This window comes from Anas platyrhynchos, chromosome 2 (genome assembly GCF_047663525.1).
Source record: "Anas platyrhynchos isolate ZD024472 breed Pekin duck chromosome 2, IASCAAS_PekinDuck_T2T, whole genome shotgun sequence".
Taxonomy (NCBI): domain Eukaryota; kingdom Metazoa; phylum Chordata; class Aves; order Anseriformes; family Anatidae; genus Anas; species Anas platyrhynchos.
In genome coordinates, this window is record NC_092588.1 from 26,274,567 (window position 1) to 26,294,318 (window position 19,752).

At 38.1% G+C, this 19,752-nt stretch overlaps 1 long non-coding RNA gene across 1 annotated transcript in view; it reads right to left on the minus strand.

Moving 5' to 3' along the window:
* LOC119716139 (uncharacterized) overlaps positions 1-19,752 on the minus strand; it is a 37,489-nt gene that overhangs the window by 17,196 nt on the left and 541 nt on the right. Inside the window, exons 2-3 of the long non-coding RNA XR_005263900.2 lie at positions 18,945-19,284; positions 1,110-1,215 (exon numbers count right to left, since the gene is read on the minus strand). This is a non-coding gene — a long non-coding RNA (uncharacterized lncRNA). The remainder of the gene's footprint in view (positions 1-1,109; positions 1,216-18,944; positions 19,285-19,752) is intronic.

The window sequence follows — 19,752 nt, forward strand, 5'->3', positions numbered from 1 at the left end:
GTCAGTCCATAAGGCTTCATCCCCATCACTCCTTCACGGTCCCTCTCTGCTCCTGCTCCACATGGGGTCCCTCCCACGGCATGCCGTCCTTCCCGAATTGAACCTGCACGGGTTTCCCACAGGCAGCAGCTCTTCAAGAACTGCTCCCACATGGCTCCATACCACGGGGTCCGTCCATCAGGAGCAAACTGCTCCAGCATGGGTCTCCCATGGGCAGCAGCTGCCCCCAGTCCCCCTGCTCCTGCGTGGGCTCCTCTCCACAGGCTGCAGCTCCGGCCCGGGGCCTGCTCCTGCGGGGGATCTCCATGGGCCGCAGCCTCCTCCAGGCCACATCCACCTGCTCCACTGGGGGTTCCTCCATGGGCTGCAGCGTGGAGATCTGCTCCATGTGGGACCCATGGGCTGCAGGGGGACAGCCTGCTCCACCAGGGGCCTCTCCACAGGCTGCAGGGGAACTGCTGCTGTGTGCCTGGAGCACCTCCTGCCCTCCTGCTGCACTGACCTGGGGGTCTGCAGGGCTGGTTCTAACTCCACTTCCCAGCTGCTGCTGCACAACAGTTTTTGTTGTTGTTGTTTGTTTGTTTTTCCCCTTCCTTAAATCTGCTCTCCAAGAGGCCCAACCAGCATCACTCACTGGCTTGGCTCTGGCAGGTCCCTTCTGGAGCTGTCTGGAGCTGACCTCTGATCTGACACGGGGCAGCTGCTGGGCTCTGTTCACAGAGGCCACCCCTGCAGCCCCCCTGCTACCAAAACATTGCCGTGTAAACCCAGTACATGGTCCCACTAGTAGGATAGTGATGATCAGGTAAGCACTACTTTGGGGTTCACTGTCTGAACTGCCTTGGGGAATGGAAAGGCAGAAAAAAAAAATTAAGTTGTGAGAAAAACAGAATGAACAGAGAGAGCATGTCAGGGACAAAGATCCTACCTGTTTTCTGACTCCCACTTTCCCAGATATCAGAAAAGATTAATATCTCCAGAAATTCAAGTTTATTTCTACCTCTAACCTCTGTTGAATGAGATACTTTGTTTCTGTATTCCTGAAATTATAGGAAGGCTGCCATTGGACATTTTTTTTCACCAAAATTCAGCATAAAGCAGTATCTTACCTGCTCTGGTGGACTGAATGTACAAAAAGGACATTCACATTAATTCTGGAATTAGAATTAGTTTCTGGACCCCTCAAATTCTCAGGTAATATAAAGTTGTGTTTTTCTGCAGAGGATATACAACAGGGAAAGCTTAAGTTAGAGCTGGAAATAATGCTAAAGACAAGCTCTTTAATCAAGTCTTTTAAAACTGATGTAACTATGAAGAAAATAGCAGAAGGTGTCACCGGTTTCCTTGAAGAGGCACCAGAGCTTATAAATATGCAATAAATCTGTAAAAAATGAGATGTTAGCTTTCTTAACAGAAATGTTACCAGTAATTGTTCAAGACAAAGCTAAAAACACATCTGAAATAAAGGAAAGCGTATTGCCATTCCACCCCTACCACTGTCCAATTGGAATGGAACTTTAGAGGTCATTTACCTCAGATAGTATCAAGTGGCTCTTATACTTTAAAAAAGAGTGCTTGAATGTCAGATGCCTGTGTGCTAAACCGTGATTTCCTCAGCAAACCTGAGTTATGTCCTGTACCTGCTGTTCTGCTCCTGGGAGCTGCGAGCAGGAACAGACGGTGACTCAACAGCCTTTTCAGGATACTGCTCACAGTAACACTCCATGACATAAGAAAACAGCAATAAAATAATCCATACTCTGCTGTAATCTGCCTACACACAGTTCAGCACTCCAGTTGTTAGCCAAACACAGCTGTCTTCTTCAGACTTCCTCTGCCCTCTTCTCTGGGAAAGTTGTGATAGTTTTATGACTGAACTTTAGTCCTGGGCTCTGTCATCAACATACCTGCTGACATGCTAAACTTGATTCCAGGTTTGGCATGTCAATGACCACAAAGCCCAGATATACGGATTCCATCAAGGTCTCCATTTCAGCTCAGTGATTGAAACTAAGCTGCTGAGGACTGTTGGACCTCAGTGAGCATTTCTAGCCCATTTCAGGGCAAGGTCAAAGAGAGATTTCAACTAACCATGGAGAAGGCTTAAAACAGCAGAGCAGAGAGAAACATTTGTCCCTGTGCAGACTTGTTTCAGCTCCAGCAGTCTCTACGTCCAGTGATGGGACAATAAAATAAAATATGAGAAATGATAGCTGGTGTAATTCTGCTTCCTTTAATATATTCCTACTGTTCTGTGGTTGCAGCCAGCCTGTTGATTTTGGCCTGGTTCATGTGGAGTCAGCTACCAGGTCTCAGGTGGGATCTGTGGTGGAGCTGAGACACAGGAAAGCACAGCTACAGCTTTCTGCACCAGGATCCTGAGCTGCTTCCTCACATCTGGGTGAGAGGGGTGGGTGTTGGGTCAGTGTCATGATTTACATGCTGGCTCACTTTCCCTGGTTTGAGCTATCTAAAACCGGACCATTTCCCGTAAGGATGCTCTGACTCAGCACCACAGTCCTGTGACAGCACAAATCCGTGTTCAGTCTTCTCCTGAAACAGCTGCCATCTCAGGAAGTAACTTAGCTTTCTTTCCTCAAAATCTCCTCTCCAGAGGGTACTTGAGCCTGAGCAACAAGATCTTAAGACCCCACTTTTAATTTCCTGGGAAAGGTAGCTAAGTATGCATTTTCCCACTAATCTCCCAGACACTAAGTAGGTTTTTATTTTTTCCCCAGAAATATCACACCTCTAAATGTTTTATTTCTTCCTTTTTATTTCTCCCTGGCCATTTATAGTTATCTCCTCATAATCATTCAGGAGCCTCCGGTAAAACAATTGGCTACTTAGATGGCATGTAAAATGCTCATGACTTAGTGTTAGTATATGTTACATTCTCTGTACACAGTCATCTTATACTGAGAGCTGGCTGATACTTTCAAATATGCAGCTGTGGCAACACCTTCTTGAGAAATTTTCAAATCTTTCCAACATGTATTTGATTTAAAAATACTTCAAAATGAGACATAAATTACTTGAAAACAACCAGTCCACAGTAAAGGTTCAGAACATGTAAAATAAAATAACAATTACTTATTCTGGCACACAGAAAAAAATGGCTAGGAGATAGGTAATCAGCGCAAAAATACATGTATGGTAGAATTCTCAGAAAACTCAGGGCAGTGTGATGCAAGCTCTCCCAACATTCAGTACTAAGCTATGTATGGATTATGATATTGATATGGACAGAAAAATAGGAGCATATGGCTGGAAGGGACAGTGCAGCTCATGATGTATAGGCAGTCTGGTTCATCTAGGTCAGAATCCCTGGAACTGTGGGCAGCCAAGGGCATCTCTAGTTCAAAAAGCTGCAGAAACTTCACATATACCATATTTCCTAGGCTGCAAACCACATCCAGCACCCTGTACTAAAATTATAGGCTGTCACAATTATGCCATGAAAATTGTGAAGGAGACACTGAGAACATCTCCATTCTGTGTACTAGCATAGAGTTTGTTAAATACCACTGCCTCAGAGACAGACTACTTTCTTCTTTATACAGAAAAGAAAGAAACAGAGACAGAAAGAAAGAGAGAGAAAGAGAGAAGAAGAGAGAGGAAGAGAGGAACAAAGAAAAAAGAAAGAAGGAAAGAAAAGAAAAAAGAAAAGAAAAGAAAAGAAAAGAAAAGAAAAGAAAAGAAAAGAAAAGAAAAGAAAAGAAAAGAAAAGAAAAGAAAAGAAAAGAAAAGAAAAGAAAAGAAAAGAAAAGAAAAGAAAAAAAGAAAGAAAGAAAGAAAGAAAGAAAGAAAGAAAGAAAGAAAGAAAGAAAGAAAGAAAGAAAGAAAGAAAGAAAGAAAGAAAAAAGAGAGAGAAAGAGAAAGAGAAAAGAAAACATAAAAAGAAAAATAACCAAATGATCTTTTATGTCAAACTTGGGAGAAAATTCCTCTCTTGACCAACATCTGCTTCAATCCTTAGCACCAGCCTAAAGCAATGTGATGCACTGTGACCTTCAAATGTATCTTGTAAACTTCCTCCCTGCAGCTGTGGAGAACATTTTCTGCTTCAAAGCTGAAAGCAAAGCCTGCCTCCCCTGGAAACTAGAGCATTCACCCGAGGGAACTCCTCTCTTGCCTCCAAATGTGACAAGTAGAAGTTGAGAAAATATTATAAATACAATAAAAGATTATAAAGATAGAGTTCCTAGGATATATCTCTGTCTATGCAACACATGACATACCTGAAAGCCTATGCTCTTGGCCTGATTCAGGAGCTAACTATGGTTACTAACTATGGAACTAACTATTTAACTATGGTCACCTAATGCCTTTTGAGATGTTGTAATTTATCTGGAACATCTGCACAGGTCTAACAAATGCTATTCAGATCTTGTAGGAGAAACTAAAAGACATTCATCACATGGCAGCTAGAAACCAGGGACAGTATTCAAGGACAACTCTAATGGCACTAATTACCCTTGTCTAGGGGACCAAGATTGAGCCATCAACTTTCAAGCCCCAAATATTTTCTTCCACATATGTACAGCTCCTTCCATATATACACTGAAGTTCATCTTAAAACAAATTTGGGCTCACTTTCTCCCAAAGTCTGTGTTGATACTCTCAGAATTTTGCTCAGTAATTTGACTTTATGTCAGTACTTGTTTTTAACTTTAGGCATTCTTTCTTCCTTGATATTAATTCGAGGAGATATTTCTAGGGTCCTAAACCAATCTTCCGTCTTGTATCTTGCTTGGCTAAACAACTCAAGCTTTGCAATATATCATTGTAAGATTGTCTCTGCTCCTCTTCCAGTTCTATTTTATCTTTCTTAATTATAGATAACTTGTCTTGTACGTGGTATTCCAAATGAGACCTTATCCAAGCCAAGTTGCAATGGCACTTCTGCAATTCCCATCTAACACTACTGTCACACCATGGATTAGCTAGTATAAATGACCACTAAATTCTGGAAATATCTTACAAATTTTAGACACTTAAAAATGATAAATCTTAGAGATAAAATGTTTAACTTGCAGTTTCCCTAAAGACAATAAGGTCAATGTGGGATTTTTATACAGGAAGTTTCACACGGACTGTTTCTTTTGTCTTTTGTTCACTTCCCCATTTCCTTACATGCTGCCAAAACAATTTTCCATCAGCACTTTGCCACTTCAGTGTAAACAGCCTTTTATTTCTTCAAGTTCTCTGTATATCAGTAATTGAGTACACTTTCACCACCTTCTTCTGTTAGTAACAAAGGAAGATTTATTTTCATTATGTATATTTTTTCTGTTATTTATAGTCAACATAATTTGCTGATACATGTCCCATGTAGGTCGATTGCCTAAAGGCACTAATGTCAAGGACTAAGACCATTATCAAACTATCAGCAGACTCTAGAGAGAAAGAGCTGTCACAGTATGCCATAAAACTATGTGAGTTTAAATGATGCATTCATACATGATATGTGATTTATATTACAGTGTGACAGAGACAGAAATCCCTCTTTGCAAAATGTAATCGACCTACCTCACTTACAAAAACACAATCCTTCATCAGGGGGTTTGAAGAAATAAAGTTTATCTTTATAAAAAAGAGATTGCCATACTAAGTTCAGTTAAAATAACTGGCTAGGACAGGAATATTTACGAACTCTTCCCTATCACTAAACAGTTTTGAAATCATAGCCCATCCTCTGAACTGCAAATGCCTTACTTCTTACACTATATGGTCATTTAGGTTCTGGAACCTGAGATGGTTCTGCATTTTAAGTTAAATAAGTGACTTGTAGAGTGGAAATAGCAGGAATAATTTCAAGCTAATCTAAATTGGTGTCACCTATCTTTTGAGGAACAGACACATGAAGCAGGGGAAAATAGAGAGGAATACTAAGTGGAAAATGTAGGCAAACTCCTTATTATCGGCATCTCTGTGCTCCACCCTAGCACAACATTATCAATGTAATGTGCAGAATCTTGGTGAAAGCTTTTACTCTCTTCTCCTGCTTTGTTTGAGTAGATATCTGGATTGCCTATTTACCTATTCAGTTCATTCTAATTCTATTAATTTTACCTTTTCTGTTTTGTAAAAGCTCTTATTTCAGACTCTGTAATCTTCTTTTCTTGAGCAGCTCTGTGAGGTCTCCCATTATCTGTCCTGCACTAACGTGTGTGATTTTACTGGGGTAAGAGCAGATGAGGGGGCTTTGGCTTCTACCCCTGTTATCCTTCATGGCCACAACACAGGAATATGCATGAAGATCCCTTTTCTCTGAACAGGTAAAGGTGAAATTCTGAAAGATTAAATTTTTACGCTGTTTGCATAACAGAGATGAACCTCAGCTTCCTTTTTAAACAGAATTTGTTTCTGTGGGAATGAAGAACCTGTTATCCAGCCCAAGAAATGAAATAGTAAATCTGGTTCTAAAAACCCACTTGCTGATAGTGACAGAGTAAATGAGTAATTTTGTGGGCCTGGTAATTGAGATGTTGACAAAATACCGTGAGTACTTCTGTCACTTAACAGTGTCCTTAGACCATTTTCAATTATAGACCTCATCATCTAAAGCTAATGTGGAAGTAGAAGTACAAGTACCTCTTCCTCATCCTCTAATCTCTACTTCTGACATCCTCATGAAGGCTGCTTCTAGAAAGCCTTCTTTTTCACATTTACTCATTATAAGAGTCTGTGGATGCACAACATTTACTTCCAGCCCTGACCCCTCTGAATTTGGCTCCTGGCTGGAATCCTGGCAGCCAGCTACCTGTCAGCAATTTAATGGAAGGATCCTGCCATCATCCATTTCAAGCTCTCTGAGCAGGAAAACGAGATGGGGGTTTCATATTTCAAAGAACAATAGAGCTCAGGGATGTTTTTTTAAATTGAGATTCTGGCTGTGGGAGTCATTAAATATAGTTCTGCTTCTCTTCTAGACTGTGAGATGAAACAGCACAGGGAATTGGAATATTTGCTCACTTATGGTACATGTGCAATTTTTGCAGATTGGCTGGCTTCACTCTGCAACTTACTATAAAAAGGACATAAAAGTATCATTGACATGTCTGGTTTTGTGCTGAAAAATTCCCAAGCTAAAATACTTTTTTTTTTTTTTTTCCCCAAACTGTTTCTGAACTTTTTTCTCCATTGATATACAAACTCTAAGATATTTATTTTTCTGGAGTCTGTTGATAGATGGTTAGAGGAAACAACACCATTTGAAAATAATCTCAGTTTTGACTAAGTGAACAATATTTCATTTGAAAGATCTGGTACAAAAATCCTTTATTTTCACCATAATCCAGCCTGATGCTCATGAAAAAAAACAACAACAAAAAAAAAAAAAAACCAACATATAAAATTATGGAATATTTAGTAGCTTCCAAGACCACAATCCAGAAATCTTGACTCCAGACTCACTACAGATTTTTCACTAAATTCACCAGACTAAACTTTCAGGCATTGCCTTTCACCTTAAGGAGTGAAATCATATTACAAAGAAAACTGGCCTACTCATGATCTGTAAAAGGGAAAAAGGTTTTATCCTGTTTATCACATCTCAACTCACAAAAACCAAATCCTAAAATATGGAATCAGACAGATCAATGTAGTCTGTTGCATCTAAACTGAAATTCTTGTATACTTTTTTAGGATGCCTGACCAGAAGTTCATGTGCCTGTCTTATCTTCAGTTATAGTGTCTGGACAATGCTATTTTTTTTTTGCAGTAAGAAATTTGGAGTATTTGGATATAATTTTACTACTTAAGCTAAAAGCTGTTTGTTAATAGAGGTTAATGTGTTGCATTTAAAATATTCATTTTCCAGTTAAACTGTTTAAATGTTGTTGGTAGTTAGAGAGAAAGAATTGCTTACTAATAAAATACAAGAAGAGTTTCTATTACTTTCTGGGAGTTTTAAAGTTGTAAATTAAGAATGTGTCTAAATAATTGTGATTTATAAATGTTTACACCATTATTTCTTTGCTTTGAGAGTTATTATTTTTTTCAATTAAAACAAAACAAAACACCTGCAAACCAATGTGATGTTGACTTTTTTTTTTTTTCTCCAGACGTCAGAAATAATTCAAATATTAATGGGAAAATATAAAAATAGCAATATATTGCATAACATATCAAAAGAATCCACAGTGTTTTGAGGCATGGGACTGTGAAGCCTGAACAACAATTTGGGGGTGATAAGCCAAAATGGAGTACTCATACCTGTGATCCAGGAAGGAACATACAGAATCATATCATCATGGTGCAGACCCCAGGAGGCCACTTACTACACTGCACACAGCAAAACTGGGTGATAAGAATTCATCAGAACGGTTTGGGGGAGTTTCATCCAATCCACCTGACTGCAAAGGCCCATGCAACACAGACACGTCGATCTTTGGTCAGGGACTGACCATTCTTTTTGAGAGGTTTGTGTAAAATATTGCCCTATGTAAAGACCACAATAATTTGTTTTCCAAGCAGCACTGTCTGTGAGTAGTTGTGCAACAGCTGACATGGAAGAAAAGAATAAAATCTTAATTTAAGCATTTCTAACAATGTTATTCTGCTTTTTATTTGAAGTTGTTTTTTTTGGTATTGGTAATACTTTGCATTTTCTCACAAAGAAACACCCTCTAGAAACTTCAGAAAAGTCCTCCTAGTATACTTTAGCAAAGAATTTATAGAAAAACTTGGTTTGCTGCAACACACGGAACCATGGAATGAGCTCCCAGGAATCACAGAGACATTTATGACCAAGTACAGCAGATCCAATATGCTTGAAGCTCAGATGCCTCCTGACAGCATGACTCATTCAAGGTAGGCAAGCTTTAGAGGAGTCATTCACATGAATAACTAAGCCTTTGCAGTGAAGACACACACATAGAAAAAATTCCCTTTACAGAAAATTCCAGTATCATAGACAGTGTAGAGAAATCCAAAGATTTCAAGAATTCTACCCATGAGAAAATCAGTATTTCTACAGTGCCCAAGATTTCCATTAAAATTTCAAGATGAAAAAATCCTAAAACTTATTTGCAATGTTGAGCCCTCACATTCTTTTGAGCTTGAGGTTCACTTTGCTCTGAACCACATTTGTGGCCAAGTGGGCAGACCAGAGTTTTGTTATCTCTAACACTTCTAAAAATCAGCTATTAGAAATGCTGAATGACCTGCTAAGGAGCAGTTAGCAGGTCCTATTGTTCTTTGTAGTTCTTTGTAGTTCTTTGTAATAAATGCATAATAAATGCTCTCTTTCTGAGATATTGTGTACAGAGTAGCAGCTGGATAGAAGATGAGAGCTGCTACTGGAGCAACGCCATCCATGCAGCGTGAGAAAGTAGACTTGGCAACTGACTCTGGCTGTACCAAGTGGGTCCCACTGGCAGATGAAACTTTAGCAAGCTGTCTGTTATCTTATTATGCATCTGTTCTCCTCATACTTTATGAAGACACTCAGGGCACTGGTTGGTCTGACAGTGGTATGGGATTCAAGCTAAATTACACCCTACCAGTACTGTGTATGCTGAAATAATAATAGTTCTTCTCCTATTATGAGATTATTATGAGATTTAAATTTATGCATTATTAGAATTTGCTTTTCAGATAATGTTGCTCTTTTAATGGCTTCACTGAGTAGTTTTCATTTACTTTTCTAGTCTTAAACATAATTATATAGCATAAACAATAAGAATGGCCCTGATAATGAAAGCTTTGCAGTACTTACTGTCCAAAAATTTTTACATTTTGAGAAGGTACTGCTTTTAATGAAATTTTTAGTGTTTACTCTTTTTTTTTTTTTTTTTTTCTCCTTAATGTCTGTGCTGCTATTAAAGCTTAATAGGTTTATTTTCTGAGTCAATAATCCACTTTTGCACTTCTTGTGAGGTCGTCTACTAAGTAAACCTATTTGCATTAAAGATGGTGACATTTTAACAAAGATTGGCTGCAAGATTTGTTCAGTACTTTTGCCAAACAGTATGTGCAGATAAAAGAATTCTTAAAAATGCCTTGTAAAATTTTTGTTTTTGGTGCCACAGGCACCTCTCCAGCTGTTCTTTCCACTGTTGCAGTGAAGCAAGCCCATTGGTTTGTAGCTTAGTCTCACTTACTTGGAGAAATCAAGATATCCTTGCAGCCATAGATTGTAGGGGTGAAATTTGTGTTATTGACCACTGCCACTACTCCTTTCAGCTTCATTCTTCACCGTTGTAGTTATATCCCTCTGCATCATTTATAGAGCACTGGACCACCCTCAGCCCATCTAAACAGATACCTTTTCTGTGGTTGCTTCAGACTTCAAAGTGCCTGGTGCTCATTCCTCCTCAGTGAGTGATTACAGTCAGGTCTGGGAAGTGGCATTTACCCTCACCATATGACCCAATGTACAATCCATTCTCGAAGTGTCAACTCGAGCACATTGCACACTGTTTGAAACAACCAAAGGTCAGTTCACTCCTGGCTGCTTTGTGTATTGTTTTGGCTGTGACCAAAATCATTTCTGGACTGTCTGTTTCCTGGGAGTGAGAAGGATTTACCATTATGCATGTCAGGGTGTGCTGCCAAAAGAATATTAACTGGTCTTGAAGTGGTGCCACAGAGCATGGAAATGAGCCAGGGGGTCAGCTGGCAAGTACTGGACCCTCAACATACAACATACAAAAACTTCCATGTGAAAGCCTGAGAAGAGGACAGGAAGAGGTGGAGAAGACATCCATCAAACCAAGAGCAGGCGACAGTGCTCAGGGAAAACGGTGGCAGTGAAAGGGAGCAGAGCCCAACATTTTCTGTTGGAAAGTTCAGGAAACAGCTGCTGCCTGAAAAGGAATGAGTCACCAGCAGCATAACACTGATACATGGTAGAGGTGTGCATGCAAAGTACTTGTGGTACAATGGGTCTCTAAGGACAGCCAGTGTGGCCTCTTTCCTTAACATGACCAAAGCTAGCATGACCTATTATTTCTGAGGTAATATCAGGAAAATGGGTCAGCTGTCTGTAGGCATGATGCATTGTCCTCATTGCCCATAGATAGGACGTATAGACAGAAAGAACTCCCTCTGATGACAGAAATTCACCATTTATTATTATTATTATTATTATTACTATTACTATTACTATTACTATTACTATTACTATTACTATTACTATTACTATTACTATTACTATTACTATTACTATTACTATTACTATTACTTTTTTTTTGGACAGGACATTGAAATAATAAACAACACAAATTTGATATTTTAAAGATCAAATGTATGGAAAAAGAGTGGTTCACATTTTGTCAAACACAAGGGAAGATACTGTATGTGAATTACTTACAGAAGATTATAACTGAGTATACAATGGATCTGTGGGTCTGTGGATCCTTCACTGAACAGTGACAGGCTGATATGGATGAGACCTGTCCAAAATTATCAGATGCCAGGCTAGATGGGGCAAATGTTATTAAGAAAGTCGCCTGAGACCAGGGCAAGTGGACAAGGCAAAAAAGCTGAAGGTGGCAGATGAGCTGTGTGGCCAGTAGATTGGTACGTGCATTTTAGTCAAAGATACTATGTCTCTTGATTGCTTGTGAGGCCAGAAGTTGCTTTCTGGTTGCTGAGGAAATATCATAGCGGCTGGCATCTGGGGTGTGAATGAGGATGTTAAGATTTCTAAAGTCAGTTGCGTTGAAAAGATCAGGGAGTAGCAACTTGCAGCTTGAAATCTTATTGTGTAAAAAGCACACAAAACAATGTGAAATTTATACTGTGAACTTGGGGGGGATTTTAGGATAGGGCTCCACATCTTACTGGATGAATAATCACCTCAAAGCAAATCACCGGAGTAAGTAGACACCCTACCAGGAACAGGAAAAGGTCCTGCTCAGCAAAGCAATTATGTTCAAGAGATCAAGAAGTATGGGGATAATGTGAGACATGCCAAGAGTCAGTCTGAGCCAGACTTTACAAAGGAAATTAAACAAATAGCAAAAGGTTACTCAGCTGTATAAATAAAAAGAACACAGGAAAGCATAAGTGAGTCCACTATGCAGTAATGACAGAGAGGAGATTAAAGATAATCTAGGCATATTCCCAAAAGTAAATGAATGCAAAGTACAAACTGATGCCCTTGGAGCCTAATAAGAGGAATTTATTCCGTACTATGGAGTTCATTAGTTGGTGTAGGTAGAAGAGTCAAAAACCTGATGTATTTCCCCACAATAGTCAATGTAAGTCTTGCATGGACTCCAGCGAGGTACATATCAATCATTAGTAACTAACGTGTTACCAGAACACACATAGAGCTGAGTAATATTAATATGAAAAGCCATCATCAGCTCTGCAGATAAATGACCCAATTGCACTTGTGTGGAAAGAAGAGAAACAATGGGTTTGAGGGATATTAACTACATGTGTACAGTACCTTTGATAAAATTTGGCAAACTACAGCTATTTAGGTGGATGAATAAATAAGCACTTGCTATGTACCTAAAATAATGTGTACGTTCTGGACTTGTATCTCTACTTTCACCTCTGGTTGCTGTTAATCTGACAATGTTGTTACATGGCAGATATAGATGTGAAGCTTGACAAAGTGTTCTACTTTACTGAGTTTGTAGTATTTTACAGGGGGTGACAGCAGTTACATTTCCAATATCCAGTATCAAATAGGTCTAAAGTATTATCTATCTCACTTAGTCAGTGCTTGCTAATTCTCTCCTGCAGTTTTCCAATTGCATGGATACTGAATTGACATAATCAAGTTTGCTCTCTTGTAATACACTTCAGATGGCAGCAGCTTTCAGTGCTGAATCAAGTCCTTTTTCTGTAGCTAGTTTGAAATGAACACTGATAAAATTGATACTCCCACAGATGCCTCAATGCAATTGAAATGAAGATGGTATAAATGAGTGGACAGCAACTGAAATATTATTTCAAGGCCTAGGTAGCTCTCATTTGAGGAAGTCTAGCTTTCAATGGGTAAAATGAATAATTCTGATATCTTTTCAATAAAGACATATGCACCTGAGAATTTGAGAACTGAACTCAGATATTCTGAGATTCACTGCAGTATTTTATCCACAAGAAACTTCTTTCTCTCCAATAATGGAGAATGTAAAGTTCTAGTTTTTGATAGGAAAAAAGTTGCAGGATAAGATGTTTTAGTGTTTATGTTAAAGTTCATTAACCAATTCATGAAATTATTTATCAACATTTAACATCTTAATTGCATAGTACATAAAGTATTGAGTCCTAAGAAATATTGATGTCCCAGTAAAGATAGAACAGAAAATAATATTAGAATATAAATTCATTCCAAAGAAGTGATTTTTTTTGGTATTTTTAAGGCAGTTTATGTTCAAGTGAATTTATTCAGTGTTTTCTTTCTTTCTTTCCGTTTTTTTTTTTTCTTTTTTCTTTTTTCTTTTTTCTTTTTTCTTTTTTCTTTTTTCTTTTTTCTTTTTTCTTTTTTCTTTTTTCTTTTTTCTTTTTTCTTTTTTCTTTTTTCTTTTTTCTTTCTTTCTTTTTTCTTCTTTCTTTTTTTCTTTTTTTCTTTTTCTCTGATTAATGAAAGATTAATGAAATAAAGACAGGCTTACTAAAATTATGATTGTTCAATAATGACCATCGTGGTGTAGGCATATAGACATGAATAATTTTATTCACATGAACTGTAATTGTTAACTTGAATGAGAAACTTGTTGATTTAAGGCAGCCAGATATACATTTACTCAGTTAGTCTTATGTAAGTACTTCTAAAGATAAAATTTGTTCTAGTATTGTACAAATTAATTCATATACTGTTTCTAAAGCCAAGTTATTGTGCTAGGTTATATGAACCTAATGCTTGATTTTTCTTTACATTTATGAGGGCCATTTTATAATCTTTTCTCATGCAGCTTGTTCCTACTTGTCTTAATGATATTATTTTTTTTCCTACTCCTGACCTCTTGGATGCTCTGCTATTTGTAAAACCTTTTCTGTAATCATTATTTATCAAGCAGTATTTAGTAACCATTTTTCATTGCTTTTGTATAACTGTACACTTCACAGGAAGAAGTGTTTAATGGAATAAAATTCATTCCTGTCTTAAGGGCAGTATAAACAGAGAACTTTCACAAGAATGTATTTCATTTTGGGAAAAAAAAATAAAAAAAAAATAGGCTTAATAGCCTTTCTAAAACCAGAAAAGTAATAAGCAATAAAATGCTCTTTTACTTTTCATAGTCCTCCTTAGCTCTATTGTCTGCTAACTCTCCGGTTGTTTTTATTTAAAATTTAGAGTAGAGCAGAAACAAATATCTGGAAGTCAAAAATAATTCTAGAGTTGGTTAAAAAACTGTTGTTGCAGCTATTTCATTTGTAGAGGAATGGAACTGCTGAAACCTGCAGCAGTATATGATAATGTCTGCATTTCATCTCCTGTTTTAAGTGCAGAGCCAGTGGCAATGGTATGTTTGTCTCTGCTCTCTTTCATAGGAAACTCCATTAGAGTCTGTGTTTTCAGACAGCGAGTCACCCCTGGCCATGTGAAAGCAGTGTCTTCATTCTTTCTTTTGAATGTTGACTTGTCCAAGCTGTGGAAGATGAACCACACCTTCCTCCTAGCTTGTGTAACTTTCTGTCCATTTTTTTTGGTAGTACTTCAGTACACACTGCACCTGTGTTTCTCTTGTTCTTCCTAAGCCAGCCAGCATATGCTGAATGCAACAGAATGATGACAAGGACTGAAACTGTGAAAAATTTGCAGGGAGTGGTAATGTCAGATTTTCCATTCCACAGCAATGGGAAAAGGCTGAACACAAATATTAAGAGTTTAGAGTATGAAGCACCTGTTAACAGCTGCTGCTCTGGCTTGAGGTTGCAGCCTCAAAATGCTGACGAATCACTAGTTTGTGTTCCTTGGTGCCCACCAACTTGCTGCAATAAGCTATACTTCAGGCACTGTGCGTGTTTGCACTGAGACAGAAATATTTCAGCACCTGCATGTTAGAAATATAGAGACACATTCGTCTTTGTTTTGTGATGTGATTGCTTTTTTGTTTTAAGAAATCTAACACCTATAGTTATGTTTCAAGGAAATGAATTAGAAGTAACTTTCAAAAGTACAATCAACACGCGTACTTGCTTTTGTTATTCCCTGTCATTGTAAAAACAAGTGTTGCTTCCATCAAGGGATCCACCTTCCGGAGTATATTACTGACTATAGCTATAATTTCTCCTCTAAGTGATTGTCTAAGGTACATTCCCAGGGTGAAGTGGTCAGTGGTGTATGGTGGTCATTGACCACATACATGATCAGTGGTGGGGAGGTCCGTATTCTACTCCAACCATGGTAGCAGCATCCCTTGCCCCCTTCTCCCCAGCCCCCGTTCCCCTGAGTCCTTGCATTGCCTTAGTTCCTCTCAGTCACTTGCTTGAATTTTACCTGTAATTTAGGGCAGTGTTCAAACCTTTCTGCAGTGTAGTTTAATCCTTATTGTACTTGTTTCTATTTTTATTATTTAGCATTTAAATTTACTTCCTTTTCTAGGACTCTCCTTACTTACATGTATATGGCTTCTACAGCTATGCCATCTGGCTTAATGTCATTTTACACCTAAGTCATCAAGCCTGGTTCAAGAAAAATGCTTGGAGAAACTTCAAAACTTCATCTTTGCCAAGTCTCTGTGCTAGAAATTTGAACTCAAGTGCTTAGATTTTTATGCTGGCTCCATAGCCATCAAAGAACTCATTCAACTTGTGATCAGGAATCTAATCTCAAACCTCTCCTGTGCAATGCAGTGCACAGCTCTTTAAAAAACGAAGGATCCTAGCAAGCTCTAGGACACTCCTATCCCCAGTCAATAATCTAGCTAGCACTGGCAACATACATAGATCAGTCTTGGAGTTCAAGGGACAAGGAGCAAGAAGTGTTAACAACTCCACAGCCCAAAATAGTGTGAACTGCAAAGCTGCATAGAGGGTTGGCATCCAGCCACTATATCTATTCAGTGAGTTTCATTCTTCCTTTCTGCTGGGTGATCTAGTTGCTCCACCAAATGAACAGCTTCACTTGTTTCTGCAAGGAATTTTTCCATTGCCATGCTCTGCAGAGTGGCCTTCAAGACCACACCATTGCTTGCTTTTACCAATTTCATTCATTTAAGTCAATAATATGTTTAAATCTTTACTTGTCAAAAGGTTTCTTAAAGTCATATGTTGATGACATCCTACTGGAAAAGCTAAGTCAATAAAGATGTATTGAAGTATTGAGAGAAGGAAGACTACATAAAAACACATAAATGAAAATATAATATTACAAGGTACTATACATGTACATGTATCTCTAATACTCGTGTACCACAAAAATATTTAATATTGTAGTGAAGTATTTGAAATATGTCCTGGGACACCTACCAAAAGATTGCTTGGCAATGAACAGGCAAAAAGAAAGGCAGTTAAAATTTCATGCTCATTCAAGAAGTTATAAAACTAGTTCTTCTGAATGTTTAACTGTAGAAATATTCTATTAGTATATTAGTTCTATTAGTATATATATTCTGCAGAGATTATGAGATTAATTTTAGGAAAGGCATAAAAGCTAATGGATGCACATGATATGTTTGGAAAAGTAATAACCAGAAAATGAAGATACATGGGTTATGTTCCTGATTCTGGGATAACTATGCATGTTATGTACCCATTTGTTTACCCTTGAATTCCCTGGGTTTCAATGCAATGACTTACTGAAATAAAAGTTTTCCATTTAACCTGAGGAAATACATCAGATTTTGGGTTGGAACTTCTGTTAGTTTTTGACTATCAGATTTTAAAATAGGAATATCTTTCTTCCTTTTCTATGTCAAGACAGAACACATTTACTATTTAGAAGTAAATTCTTGCAGAAATGCTGTTTTTATGCACTACTGCATGAAAGGTGCAATTTGTTTGGGTAGTACTTGAGAAGTCAGGTTTTATGTGTTAATTGTAACAGTAAAATGTGTTATAGATAGGTTTTATGTGTTAATTAATTAATTTTTTTACTTCTCAGGTTATGCTAGCTCTAACAAAGAACATCTACATCTTTTGGTGTTGTAGCACACAGTCAGTCAACCAGACTTGCTTGTCCTGCCTTACCAACAGATTTTTCATTTCCTCATGAACATTGTCTTCATATAACTTGAGAATGACACGAACAACAGCATGAGTAGAACCAAATAAAAAAACCCTTATGAGCTACCTAATGTGAATTATATTTAGAAAAAAAAAAGTGAGAAAGAGAAAGGAGGTGGAAGATAATGACAACAACCTTGGAAATCTTTTCACAAAAAGAAGTACCTGTATCACAGAATCACAGAATCATCTAGGTTGGAAGAGACCTCCAAGATCACCTAGTCCAACCTCTGACCTAACACTAACAAGTCCTACACTAAACCATATCCCTAAGCTCTAAATCTAAATGTCTTTTAAAGGCCTCCAGGGATGGTGACTCCACCACTTCCCTGGGCAGCCTGTTCCAATGTCTAACAACCCTTTCGGTAAAGAAGTTCTTCCTAATACCCAACCTAAACCTCTCCTGGTGCAACTTTAGCCCATTCCCCTTCATCCTGTCACCAGGCACGTGGGAGAATAGACCAACCCCCACCTTGCTACAGCCTCCTTTAATGTACTTATAAAGAGCGATAAGGTTGCCCCTGAGCCTCCTCTTCTCCAGGCTGAACAATCCCATCTCCCTCAGCCACTCCTCATAGGACTTGTTCTCCAGGCCCCTCACCAGCTTTGTCGCCCTTCTCTGGACTCTCTTGAGTACCTTGATGTCCTTCTTGTAGTGAGGGGCCCAAAACTGAACACAGTACTCAAGGTGCGGCCTCACCAGAGCCGAGCACAGGGGGACAATCACTTCCCTAGACCTGCTGGCCACACTGCTTTTGCAATCTACTGTATGCAGTCTAGATGTTTTGCAAACACTATATGCAATCTAGATGTCAAAAAAGAAGTGCTAGAGGTGGGCCATCCATCCTTCTCTGCAGGGCTGGCTCTTGCCCACTCATGTGGGCATGAGTGTGAGTTTGTGACCCATGGAAAATGATCTCTCTCTCACTTCAGGCCCGGCTGTGACTGCAGTCACTTTATATGCTCTAAGAGTGGGCAGCAGTGAAGAAGAATTATTATTTCTGTTCTACAGGTCAGGCTTCTAGTGACATCCTGAAACGTGTTAAGCTATATGATAACCATGAAGGTAAATCCTTCAAAACCCTTCAAAACCAGACTGAGATCTAAATTTTTCAGTCAAATGGAAATGTTTCTTTTCTTTTCTTTTCTTTTCTTTTCTTTTCTTTTCTTTTCTTTTCTTTTCTTTTCTTTTCTTTTCTTTTCTTTTCTTTTCTTTTCTTTTCTTTTCTTTTCTTTTCTTTTCTTTTCTTTTCTTTTCTTTTCTTTTCTTTTCTTTTCTTTTCTTTTCTTTTCTTTTCTTTTCTTTTCTTTTCTTTTCTTTTCTTGTCTGGAGAATGTCCTGGGGAAAATATGTTCTGGTCTGGGGGAGGGCTCTGATGAAACAAGTGGAGTTATTAAAAATATTGTGTTTTGCTTTTGGATCAAATCTTCATGAACAGACATATTTTACCTTATTAATGATCCTGTATTAGAAAAATATATCAAGCTCTTAATAAGGGTCTTATGACAGATTCTTCGTTCACTGTATTTCAGCTAAAATGTTAAGCCTTCTGTCTTTTTATAGATTTTATAGCTCCTAGTTAAAGATACATATGCCACTTCCTTCAACCATAAGTGAGAAAAAACGAACAGTATAAAAAATGCTTTATGGCTACAAATCCTCAAATAGCTGACATTTTACACTTCTAGAAAGAAAGAAGAGGGCCACTTTCAGCTCACAGGTCAGCAGACTAAACTGAGAAACTCTGTCAGAGAGTATTGTGCACAGAAGCACCAAGGGGAAGACTTACAAAGGAAACACTCACCTGTACAGAGTGCTGCACTTAAATCACCTTTCAGATCAGATCAAATTCAGTCTGAGTGTAGTTCCTGATTCAGTCTCCTCCCTTGGGGGAGATAGGTCCAGTTCTTACACTTGCACTTTGAGATGAATGAACTTGAGGAATTAATAGGTTGTTATAATTTCTTTTCTAGGTGGAAAGCTTGCACTTCAGCTTGGCAAGCTTGCATGCTGAACAATCACAAGTAAAGAGCCAGTCTGAAACTTTTAGATATGTAGTTCTGACCATCTGAGGAAGGCTTTTCCTTAGAGGCATCAAATCTTTGGTTTTATTCCATGCTGTTCCTAAATTCTCATCCACCTCACTGGAAAAGAGCATACAAATTATGCAGTCATAAACCCGCTTATATTTGGCTGAAAATAATTATTCACAGCAAATTAACGGCCATTAGAGTCATTTAGTCCACAAAACATTTTTAGGGTTCAATAATTTTTTGTATCTCTCAAGCTTACTGTCCCAAAATTAAAATAACTAATCTTCATTATAATGCTACCCATAAAATGAGAACATAACGTTTGGTTTGTCTGGGAAATTGTTAAAATGTAATGAAATGATACATAGGCTAAGGCTGGCCTTTTATTTCTGATGATATGTACAAATCATTCCAGCTCCATCTTATGCTTCTTGATTAACAGAAACAGTTTACTACTACACTAATAGATACCATTTATTTCATCTGCCGGAAGCAAAGAGATTAGGCATCCTTCAAATTTTCTTATCTGGAATAAGTCCTTATTTTGTTGCTACAGTTCCAGAATTATGTCATGTTAGG